This window comes from Notolabrus celidotus, chromosome 13 (assembly GCF_009762535.1).
Source record: "Notolabrus celidotus isolate fNotCel1 chromosome 13, fNotCel1.pri, whole genome shotgun sequence".
Taxonomy (NCBI): Eukaryota; Metazoa; Chordata; class Actinopteri; order Labriformes; family Labridae; genus Notolabrus; species Notolabrus celidotus.
In genome coordinates, this window is record NC_048284.1 from 29,967,784 (window position 1) to 29,980,684 (window position 12,901).

The window sequence follows — 12,901 nt, forward strand, 5'->3', positions numbered from 1 at the left end:
TCACACCAAGTGATAGAGAATCTTGGCGTCCCTCCACAAGCAAAACAGACTCTGAGACGGACAGGCGGGTGAGTGCTGTGGTGGCAGTTATGCAGGTGTTATATCAGACCATCGTGATTATAGAGCTGAGCCTGAAGAGGAAGTTTTCAATTTACCAGTCTATCTATGTTCAGATCCACATCTATAGTCATGAGCTTTGGGTTGTGAGTGAAAGACTCAGGCCCGAATTGCAAGTTTTTGAAAGTGTTGTTTTCTTCTCTGCGTTTTGGCCTTACATCCCAACGTAAACAGAGTTTTAGGTCACTGAAAACAGAAGTTTCCAAAACACCGTCCAGAATTTTGTAAACTCTATTATGTCATTGTTGTGTTGACGGAAGAAACAATTTTGTGTTTTGGGAACATTGACGTACCTGTGCATGGCAACTGTGGTTATAATGCATTGCCCATGCGCCAAGATGGCTAGCTACAGGCGTGTTTGCGCCTGCTGGGTAATGTTTGGTTTAATTGCATGTTTAGAAGGAAACATTGCTGTCCTCCATCAATATACAGCATCGCAAGGGCAAATAAATACAATACACACAAAAAAATTTTTATTTACAAGTGTGTACACAGTTAATAGAACGCTGATTACAACCATGCATGGTAATTATAAAGAAGACGCTTGATACACAAGTGCACACCATTCTTCTACGGTGTTTGACTTGACAGACTGAGTTCATGTTCTTACCTCTTTCTGGCCTGGCATAGTTATGCAGATGTTTTTTCTGTGTTGTTGCATGAACAATATTTTATTTTAAACAGAGAAAAAAATCGATGCATAAAAATATCTAAATAGTTGTGGACTTGTTCTGAGATGGCTGAAATGAGTTTCCTTTGAAAGGTAGCTGGAGTCGGCCTTAGAGGTAGGGTCAGGATCTCAGACAGCCACATGGAGTTTAGAGTAGTCTTTACTCTTTTTATAAAGAAAATCAATCAATCTTTATTTATTTAGCACCAAATCACAACAAATGTGATCTGAAGATGCTTTCCAAACAGAGCAGGCCTAGACCGTACTCTATGTTCTATTATTAACAAAGACCCAACATCAAGACAGGATAAGATCCAGTCCCATCTTACAGACAGGACTCAGTCTGAGCTCATCTTAATCCACCATGAGCAGAGCACTTTGCAGCATTTAGCAAGTTACAGCGGCAAGGACAAACTTTCTTTAACAGGCAGAAACCTCCAGCAGGACCAGACTCATCTGCCTCGACTGAATTGGGGTTGGAAAGAGGGAAATGAAGAGAGAGAACACGTGTGCCATCGCAAAGCCAACAAAGAGGCAAAGCTGACCAGGATCCTCTGTGAGTAATACACTTGATATTGACAATACGTCATACAACCACCCTTAAAAAATACTGAACTATCCCTTTAAGATTGCAGGAATAGTGGTACTACAAAAATTACTCCATAATAATCCACGTCCAATCATTGGAGGAAGAAATGAGTGGGCACAGGAATAAACCAGAGGAACTGGAATTTACACAGTGTGATATTGTGTACATAAGAGTGAGACAAACAGTGACGTTTGACCTCTTACAAGTGGATAATTGTTTCAGAGAAGTGTTTCATGGTGGTCCAGTGAGATTGGCTTTTGACCAGGTTAGTAAAAAGTCATCATGTTTATCAAAAATGTGTGAGAATTAGCATTTCAACTTTTGTACTTGTGACAACTTCAAACTATTTTCTTTCTTCAGGGCTCAGAGTGACCCAGACCTCTGAACCACCAACACTTCATCCAGTTCATCAAGTTCATCCTCCAGTCCAAGTGGAAACTGGTGCCAAATATGGAGAATTTTTTAGAATTTAACTTTAATAGACCGACAGAAACCTCACAAAAAAGGCCTCTGGCTTTCATTTACATGAAGACGTATTAAATCCTGTTATCCAGACTGGACATGTAGAGTCCAGCTTTGGCAACTAAAAACACAAGTATTGTCTGATGGGAGATGTGGGTTGCTTTCTGGAGCTTGTCCAATTGTCTTTCTTGAATTTGTTTTCTGTGCCCAGTTGTTCAATAGTGATCACAAAGATTAAAAAAGCTGGACCAGATCAGGTTATCAAACTTTGTTTTTTATATAGATAAAATCATGATCCCAGCAGAGGGCTGGACTGAGGACACAGGTATGAGGAAATGGAACAAAATAAACATTGTGTGGAGCACTGGTTTGGACCAAGTGGTGAAATCATGCGTCCCATGTACAGAGGGTACCGTTTTTGAAGTGAAACTGAATAAATCATCAGGACATATACCGAAACAACTAACAAAAACATAGAACTGTCTTTGCCAATATTTACGTCAGAGTCCCCTGTCCATCTCCAGAGTTTGAATGTTGTCCGTATTCAAGCCTGTGGCATCAGTACAGAGTCAAAATGCCCCCTTTTCCACTTAAGAGGCCCTGGTGCCAGTTCAGAGTTGATTCAACTTTTGAGCCTTATAAGAACCAGATTGCTTTTCCACAGGTAAGGACCACAAAAGAGCCACGACATTACGTATCGAATACGTAGACTGTAGACCCGTCACATAATCAGACCATTACAATGGAAGTGCATCAACACGTCTGGAGGGTTCTTATTTCTGTTTAAAAAGCCACTCTCTGTCATATAGAGAGCGTCGTGTTATACAGTGGGTTAATTCAGTCTCACAGACCTTTACTCTTCACTTCTCTGGACCACAGTAAAGCTCTAAGGTTATAATTATCACACCCCAGCTGAGAATATCCAACCCCTGACTTTTAAATTGAATGCAGAGCTGAATTATTACCTCCACATGACTTCTTCTCTACCAGCTATGGCAAGTGTATATTAGACATAACACATCACAGTTATATTAAAGTCATATTAAAGCAGGGCGCCATCTGTGTTTGAACAAGCATAATAAATTACAGCTCCAGTGTGCTCCTTTTGATAAGTGCAGCAGTCGAGTTAAATAGAATTTCTCTCTGTAATATGGCTTCTTCACCTCCCGAGCAGGCCAGCCAGAGGTAAATCAATATTCACAGTTTATTCTCTCTGCTAGAAATAAGGTGATGTGCTGTTCGCTGCTTCCTTAAATGTATTTGTTCTCGTCAAATTGGAGGCTGAGGGCCAGTTTTGTCAGAAAAGCAATATTTACCTGAGAAGAAATGATTGTTTTCTGTAATAGTCATCAATTTTAGGGGTTAGGTTAAAGTTTTAGACACATTTGTCTTTGCAGTATTATTAATTTGCAGCTCCAGGCGAAGTCATGTCTGAGAAATCAATACACCGCACACAGGTTACAATTAGGTGTAAATTAATCAGCGCCACGGGCCTGTTCACCCTGTAAGTAATCAGGGGACAAATCCTGCCGCCGCCTGGAAACCAAACAGGAGTGAAACACCAGAGTCTGCCGCAGCTCCAGGATCAATCAGGAGGCTTTTATGGAAATGGTTGGAAAAGAGAGAGATTCAGAAATCGAGCTGTGATGAATCCGCCGGTGGAGGAGAGAGTGCAGAAATCAATAGCAGATGATTCATTTCTGGCGGCGTAATGGTAGCAAGCCGAGTTCCCCGGGAAGTCTGAGCCATTTCCAGCACTCTGCGTGTGTGTGTGTGTGTGTGTGTGTTTGTTCATGTATGAGTGCACTTTTTTTGTATAATAAGCACTTGAGCAATTTTCCTCTATTTGTGTGTTTGGCTTTGGGCAGTACTGCATGTGTGAAACTCTTCATGGCATCACAAAGAGAAGCCTGTGCACACTGAGCAGATGACAACAGTGAGAACATTTAGTGCCCTATTTAAACAATCTAAACACACAACCTAAAGCGTACGGCGTAAAGTAATTAAGGCGTATACGACCACGTTTCACTAGTTAAGCAGTGCACAATCTAGGCGCTACAAGTGAGGCGAGGCTGCAGGAAGGTTTGATTGTTCATTGGTGTGTTTTGGGCGCAACATGAATCAAAGCAGTCAAGAGTGTCTGCTCTCTCATTCCCTGTAAGAGCCAGGTGCGCCTGCAGGCAGAGGTGTTGCTCTTTACACAATGGATTTCAACCTTTCTAATCAAATACACCGGGCTTGAGCCAACATAATTAACTTCCCTACGTTGTGCCCGTATAAACGCAGAAAGTAGAGATGGGATTTACAGCTCTTTGAAGGGAGCCGGATCTTGTGGATCCATTCCTTATATTTCTTATTTTTTAAGAGGTCAGTCTGGTGGTGACTCACTTTATCTGGGAAATAATCACTGGGAGGATGATAGGGTAAGATTTGGATAAGAATTATTCCAAATTAGACATTCCACCACAATATGCCATTGTTGAGATATCTAAGTTTGAATTATTGAAATTTAATTTGGTTATGGCATGTGTGTATTAGATTTTAATGTCTGATCTGCATTCGTTGTAAACACTCCACAAAGTGGCGCCACATCCCTCTGCTTTGACAGTGAGATCACTATTTTGGATTTACCCATTGTATAAAATGTGTGTGTAAATAAAGCTACCTTGACTTATGTTATTCATGCAACACCTAAAAAAACTTTGTGACACAATAAAAAACTAATAAACGCTCAAATGAAGTTTCACAGAAAACAGCTTTAGTGCAACATTTTCCACACAACAACATTCTTTTTATTTTTTTAAAGTTATATTTTGGGGCTTTTGCACCCTTTATTATTTATAGAGGAGAGGACAGTGAATAGTGTAGGAAACTGGGAGAGAGTGGGGGAATAATATGCGGGAAGGAGGCCGCAGGCTGGATTTGAACCCGGGCCACCCAATACATGGGCGCACAACTTAATTATTAGGCCAAGTCCACGCCCCAGAACAGTTATAACAATAAAGAAAAACTCACAATAATATTTTTTTCTTTGGTTCATTTTGTTGTGATGAAAATGAAGTGTGTCCTCCCTCTCCTTGAGAGAGTTATTATTGAGGTAGAGGCACTCACGTGAAGGTAGTGTAGACAACTCAGATTATGTCATGCGATATTTGCATATAGCATCACACGTGTACTCTGCTGCGCTCCTCCCCTTTTCCTTGTTCTCTGTCTAACTCAGTGGAGTAGCAAAGAAGGAGCTTGTGTGAGCATCTGTGTAAAACACAGCGATGGAAAAAAAAAAAGAACGGCTTGCATCTGCAAATTGGTTCCCATCGTTCCTGTTAAAGAGTCAGTCAATAGGTTCAGTTCGTTTGTGAACGTCGCAACTCTAGCAGAAAGCTCACAGGTCACTGTAAAAGTTCTGTTAACTCGTGGATTGATTTTATATTCACTAAAATGTTCACACTAACAGCAGAAATGAAAGTGACATTTTTCAATCTGACAGAGACGTCTGCATGAGTGGTGTCCTATAAATCAGGGCTCGTGTTGACTTGAGTCTGAGTCCTGGACTTGAGTACTGTTGCACTGGTGCGCACACCACAGGAAGAGCCAGACTTTTTTGACTGGGGTGTCCAAACTGGGGCTCTGACTTGTGTACGTGGAAAACATTAGTAGCTTACCATTAATCACATCTACTTTAACTTCTATTATAAAAGAATGAATAAAGTTATATTCTTGACATTTCAAAGGTTAAAAGGTTACTCAACAGGGTGGTAACATTTAAATCTGCTGAACTTTACTCTTTTAGGACCCAAAGAGAAAATGTTTGTTCACAGTCATCTATCTATGTCTTTTAAAGTCTCCCTTAAAAAAGGTTGTGTTGGCCTCAAATCACTTTCACTTTGCTCACTCCATTTTTTTTTATTATCAACTATGGTAATCACAAAGGTGTAAACTCACATCACATGGAGCGGACATGCCCAGTAAGGATGTTTTACCCAAACCAGGAAGAAACAACCATATCAAGTGTGCTCACAGCTAACAATCCAAATATCAAACGGCATAAAGCACCTCTGGATAGGAATGACATTTATTTCCAAATTATCTGGATCAGACCAATCAGTTCTGAATGAGGTTTTAAAGGATGCATGGAAGCATGGTTATTCTGATCAGGCATATATCCTGATTTAAGTGATCCATGTAAATATAGCTAATGCTTCCCAGTCTCCTCCCAATACTGTCCAATTATAGTCATTTCTGGCCCCAAAACCCAAAGATGGTGATGACCAAAGTGCTGAACACGGTGGGTAAAAGGCCTCACCATCATCCACGTCTTTCAAAAAGTCAGTGTATGAGATGAATATTTTGGAAGTCTCAAGGTACAAACTATGTTATAAAACTAGAAGGTGCATGTTGTTATGTTGCTGTGTGAACCTGACCCATCTTGTCTCATCACAGTGACCCATCCACCTGCGAAACCCTAGCTGCGGAATGCAATACATCTAAACAACACCATAGCTGCCACACATCCTCGCCTGTTCATTTTTCTGTTGCTGGGTCGATAAGTTCACGAGGTAAAGATGTATTTTAAAGGTTTATAACTGTGTTTTTCAGGTGAAATGCTGCATCATAGCCTGGGTGAGCGTCTAGAGGTAATCTTCAGGTCAGGCTGCAGGCCGGGAGGCTACACAAGGCCAAAGACAAATAGAGAGGAGAGCAGCAGATCTGTTCATTCTGCACAGATTCATTGCTGCTGCCATGCCATAATTATCTCCACTCTGGGGCTTGCCGGCCAACCATTCTGCAAAGCTCTCATTATACACTGTACGAAGCGAACACTCTCCGTCTCTGTCTCTTTCCCGCTCACCCCTTCCTGTTCTCGCTGTTCCTGTCTCCACTCTCTCTCCTCCCTTCCTCCCCCGTCTCAGCAGGCCTGTGCGAGCGTCGTATGTGGTGTCACTGCTCTCCTGGTGGGCCCGAGCTGCGTAATTGAACGGCTCTGCTTCCCGACTTCATTTCTATCAAAGTGAAATGAGGCCGGCCTCCCAGGGTATCTTCAAAACACGCGACAGGAGGAGGTGTGTGACGGCCGGCTACAGTGGGGGTGAACAGCACCGGTGAGAATTTCAGGTGAGCAGCATTCGTGGAGTGTGTTTCTTGAAACACCTCAGGGTGTGAGTCTGAGTGTGTTCCCTCTTTTTGGAGGAGCAGTGTGAATCGAGTAAATACTGGCCTTTATTTCTCTGAGCTGCAGAGAAGACAGGAACCTCTGCGTTCAAGCTGAGCCTGTTTATATGTCGTGCTTTGTAAGGTGGAGGTTTTTAAATCATCAAATAAAAAGGGTTGCACTTCACAAACACAAACTCCATTCATTCTTCTCTGACCTGATGGAGGAGGTTTTAATAACGCTCACTCTAACCAGAGCTTTTATTTTGATTGTCACCACTTGCTGAGACTGTAGGCTGTCCCTCTGTATTCAGACAGGTGGTATCCAGGAGATTTATTAAGACTGAGGTTAAACCCTGCTTCAGGGAACTGAAGCGCAGCAAATAGCTCCTTTTGTGCCATGAAATGCAATAGGAAACCTTGTAGATTTATTGCAATAACAAAAGTAGGAATAGAGGTATGTGTGAAACTAATACAGCCCTAACCTGAACAGTGATATTAAACCAGAGCAAAGGAAAGGACTGGTTCTCAAACTGAAAAGGGTCAGCTCACCTGCGAGTCAGTCCGCCAGACTATACTGGACGACGTGAGGGGTGAGCCCAAACTTCTTCTAAGAGTTCAATAGTTATTTTTGTTTGGTTGGGATAAGTCTAAAAGTGCTGTTGGTTCTCCAAGGTTTCATGGTCGTCTCTGTGGTTGAGTCTGGTGGTTGTCTGCCGGCGTCCTCTTTGCATCCCCTCTGCGGCTCATCACCTCAATCAGATGACGTCATAAAAACAGGGCCAACCACCTTTCATGGGTGGAACCTCAGGAACAGGGTGCGTTTAACAATGTCGGACAAACCAGTGACAAAAGAAAAGAAGAGGAGGCTTGAGGTACCCCTTTGTCCTAACAAGTAGGAAATCAAAATTTGGAAGAGCAAAGCTACAACATCTGAAAAGACTACTCCCCGAGAAGCTACTCGGACTGAAATTAGAAGAAATATTAACCTTTCTGACCTCACAGCGCTAGCCTACCCCTGTCTGGACAGCTGGACAGACATGTTAATTACTGGATGCCAGAGCTAATTGAATACTCGTAACCATAAATTCCCCCGCAGTAAACTATCTATGTATTCGACCATGATTATCTTCTGTTGCGCAGTGGAGTGTCCCAACAGGCAAGACAAGGCTAACATCAAAATTTCCACCAGATCTAATAGGTTTCTATTCTAGTCAATGTGTTAAAGGTGACATATCATGCAAAATCAACTTTTTAATGGTTCTCTACCTGAAATATGTGTCCCTGGCATGTCTACAAACCCCCCGAGAATGAAAAAAATCCATTCCGCCGCTGTTCTGATTTCTCCACCTTTCTGTAAATGTGTGCTGAAACGAGCCGTTTCAGACTTCCGTGTTTTTGTTACGTCACAACAATATCCGGTCTGTAACGGAGCTCGGAGATTGATCAGCCCATAGACTAAAATATAACTCAACCCCTCCTCTGTTTTTCATTCCCTGCACACATGTGTGCTAACAAGGAGCTTAGGAGGGAGGCATGCTAGTTGTAGGCTGTCTTAATAAACACAAAGGTCGGTTTTACTCCCCACGTCTGCAGATTTGAAGATCTAGTGGATGATTTTTATTTTTCATGGATAAGTGCTAGCGCTAGTTAGCATAGCCACATAGCGACATGTTCGTAGCTGTGTACCAAGACACACGTCGACATACTGATAAATAAAACTACAAGAAACACAAAATCTGTGACCAATCCTTCAGAAAGGTTCTGCTGCAGGCGCCTCTCCATCAGGATCAGATTCTGGATCAGATTCAGAGGGTTAAAGTAACGCGGGTCTGTGAGCAGCCGTGTATATTCAGCCAACATGTAAACATTAGATCAACATGCTGGAGAGCTGAGAGCACATCCACTTCCTGAGGGGGCGTGGTCAGAGGGAAAACAGACCGTTCTGAACAGGGCTGACAAAGAGAGGTTTTCAGGCATGCCAAAATCTGATTTCAAAGTGGGTTTTTTTTAGCATAAACTTTAAAGACATGTTTTGGGGACCTCTAAGACCAATATATATTGATGAAAAGAGCGCGATATGTCACCTTTAACTTCCACTGGATCCACTCAGTTGCGTTCTGGCTGCATCTCTGATCCCGCAGGTCTGATTGCTCCGGATCAGATACACAAGATTTATGTTTTGGTCGGATGCTGGAGCACGACGTAGCAATCTCAACAGAGCAGATGAAGCGGGACAGGAAGTCAGGCACCAAAATAAAATGAAAACATCCGGTTAATTTTCAGAATAAAACACTGTGTTATCAAAAGATTGTATTTCACTTAATTACAACAACAAATCGTCATGATGAGCGGAGCCAGGCCTGGAGTCAACAGGTCAGAGGTTTTCAGAGGACCAGAAAGACAACATGGATGAGGAGAGGAGGAGGAGAATCATTGATTCAGAGATTATCGAGGGAAAACCTTGGTCACATGACTCCAATTGTCCGGCGGTCCTGCTCCGTTCTGAAAACACAACCAGTGGGTGTTGACTCACGAGAAATCAGAGATAGACTGGACACAGATCTGGAGGAAGTCTGACATAATGTCAACACAGCTACTTCAACCATCCGCTGTAGTAGTGTCAACAGCCTTCTGGGGGCATGAGAGGCACTGTGCTAAACTTTGTCCAGTGCACACGGTAAGAGGATATTATACCTGCCGTTACTCGATGTGTTAGAAAGCAAACAATGTACTTCAGTGGTTCCTGAACCACACCGGTCAAGCTGTAAGTTGATACAGCAGGAATATAAAGCTGAAACACGAGGGAAGATCAGCAAAGCTCCGAGTCTGAGAAAGCTGCAGTCTGTAATTTATAGAGGATTGGTTACACTATGACGCCTCACAAATTACACATTATCATTTTATCCATTGGTTATATAAAACATGGTTTACTGCAGCTTTAAAATTGAGCGGAAAGTCTTCAAAGTTGAAGTAATTTGAATTTATGGTCCACTGTTGTTCGGGTAATTCCATCCAAACTAGTTTTTTATTATTAGGGAGCAGTTGTATTTGTTGGTGTTTGCTCTGAATGTATGTGAGATGCAGCTGATCAGATTTCATATCTCATTAAACTGAGATTTAGACTCAGACGCAGCAGACATTCTATATATTGTAATATGGCTGTGTGGAAATCTCATTCACTGTGCCAGATGCCTTCTGCCCTTGTTTGTGAGCGCTGAAATTGAGGTTTAAACGGCTTTCTGTGCCCAAGGAGGTCCAATGGATTCTATATCCTGACAAAACATTTGTCCTTTCTGCAGTGCCAGCGCTGATCTGACAGGCTTTACTGTAGCTCTGTGAACACCTGAGCGGGCCCTGTGAATACAAATACATCGCTACACCTCGTCTGTTTCATCCCGCTTTAGTCCGCCTGCACGCAGCGCTATCTGTTTAATCTGCAGAGCCTGAAGTTGTAAACTCAATAAAGTAACCTCTCCTCAGAATGTGTACGGCTGTCTGCTGGTATTACCACGTTTGTGCTTCCAAAATGTGGCAGTGCAGGAAAAAGTGGGACTCCTAAACTTTTCCATGTAAATGTGATCAGGACAGAGAAGGAGGGAGGATTGTTGTTCAGCTTGTTTGCACAAAGTACAATAACATTTCTGTCTGAGCTCTGAACATCCGTACATTTCATTTGAACCTTCGTCGAGTTCTTTAACAAAAGGCAACCATGAAAATTCACTTCTACTCTTCAGCTGTTTTCTCTTTTTAACTTCCACTACCTTTATCTGAGTAACGTAAAAGAGTAAGATCAGAGTAGGTATTTGTGGTTGTATATAGCCTAATGACAGTGTTTGGTCAACTTCTCTGTATTTTCAGAGAATAGAGCACTTAGGGCCCGATCTACTAAAGGTTTGCGTGTATAAAAACACGTGCAAACTTGATAGCGCGCGCAAAGCTGACGTACTAACCGGGAGCACCGAGGATTGCGTCTTTCAAATGAGCAAAATAGCACTCGTGAATCATTTAGCGTGTTTGCCTTCATGAACATGCAGAACACATGTAGATCATCAGGACGCGCAAAATACTGGGAGGAGGAGAAGATGCAAATGTGATCATTTAGCACACGCAATGTGATCTATCAAACCTGAAACAGATAGCGCATGCTGTATTTGCGTCTATATTTAGTATGTTTGAAAGGCAGGTGCAAACTGGCACAGCGTTACGCACACATGGCTGCAGTCACTGTAAAGCTCATCATAATTTTACAACATGCCCGCAAAAGCTGGGCTTACAAGCATTACTAAATGTTTTAGTCAATCAAGCCAAGAGAACAAAATAATAATAATAAAAATAATAAAACAACACAAATTCAAAGCAGTTCAGCACCACGGATAGCGACCGCATCATTCTGACACTCACTTTAACTTTTTCATATAATGAGAGCACAGTAGGTCACTGTATCAATAGATATACAGTTTAGTATAATTGGCACAGCGGCCCACATCTTCACATACAAACAAAAAAAATCAATATGAAGTACTCGGCCTACTCACCACTGTCTGGACCGGCCTTAAGCTGCGGACTTGTCCACAATGCACTGTATGTCCATTTTCTTTGATCTGTCACTCTCAATAGATAACATGACATGTCCACTCAGTCTATTCTGTCCCATCGTGCTCATCAAGGGGTTTTTAGTTAGTTTTAACGTGAATGAGCGCTCACTGAGCTGCACCAGGCAGCTCTGCGTAACTCCTCATTTCGTGCTTGCAGCAGTGTGTTGGGGTGAAATGACTCAAACATGTTCCCAGTTCCATTTAAGCTGGTGAATCTTTGGGACAGTTGCTGGATGATGATATCAGGCATTAAAAACGTTCACCCGAAAGTTGCTCCCTGGGACAGTGAGGCGACTGTCTTCATCCAAGTGACGCCTAACTTTTCTAGAGCAAGAGTGGCAGACTAAGCCTTATCAAATCGCTCTCTAAACTCCATCAAAACACTGATTGCGTTTTGGAGTAGAGTAGATGCGTTTATTTCATTGGCAGATCTTCTGTTTTTTCTCACATCATTCACCTTTTCACAGATGGCCTCCCAAATCGCGTTTCTAACACTGAGATGTCTCTGCTGGAGTTCACCGATGTGTTTATTTCCCTCCTCCACAAAGACCTCCAGCTCCATGTCTTCAAACTTCATTTATCGCTTAAGACCACTCTGCTCTCTCAAACTCTCTATGGTGACAGCCGATAGCACAGGCAAAATCCTCATTAAAATAGGGCGGTCCACACCACTTTTGCACTCGTTCTCATTTGCGCACGCAGTCTTAGTTAATCACCCGCAACACGCCCAGAAATAGCACGTGCAAAATTATTATTTGCACACACAAATTAGCGCTCGTTATTTGGGATCTTAGTAGATCAGGCCCTTAGTGACACAACTTCCAACCAAGATTTCTTTTTCTGCGTGCTGCTTGTTTACAGTTTAGTCAGCAACTTTAGAGATGACTGTATACGCTCAGATCAAACAGGAAGTGAAATTCTCCCCTCCAGACTAAAGACCATCAATTCTTGCATCATCACGTCCCCAGAGGAGCACCTGTTCATCTGATTCAGGTGAGTCTCAGCTTCACTGTTAAAAGTTAAGCTTAGTAGTTTTAGTTTAGTTAAGCTTAATTCAGTTAAGTTTAGTGTGGTTTAAATTAGTTAGCTTAAGAATAGCTAAGTTTAACTTTTGGTAGATTTGAGTTCAGTCATAAACCTTCAGCCTATATTCAACAATTTAGAGCGGTTTAGTTTAATTTGGGCACAGCTTGTTTTAGTTGACTGTGGTTTGGTTTATATACAGTAGTTGAATGAAGTTAAGTTTATTTTGTTAATATAGCTAAGTCTAGTTTAGTTGAGTCGAGTTGTGTTTACTTTGATTTGGTTAATTTAACC

At 42.1% G+C, this 12,901-nt stretch overlaps 1 long non-coding RNA gene across 1 annotated transcript; it reads left to right on the forward strand.

Moving 5' to 3' along the window:
* The first annotated feature begins 1,208 nt into the window (after nucleotides 1–1,208).
* On the forward strand, nucleotides 1,209–2,077 carry LOC117824511. Its single transcript, XR_004633604.1, has 3 exons — nucleotides 1,209–1,343; nucleotides 1,416–1,641; nucleotides 1,737–2,077. It is a non-coding gene; the product is annotated as an uncharacterized LOC117824511 (long non-coding RNA).
* Nucleotides 2,078–12,901: the final 10,824 nt, after the last annotated feature.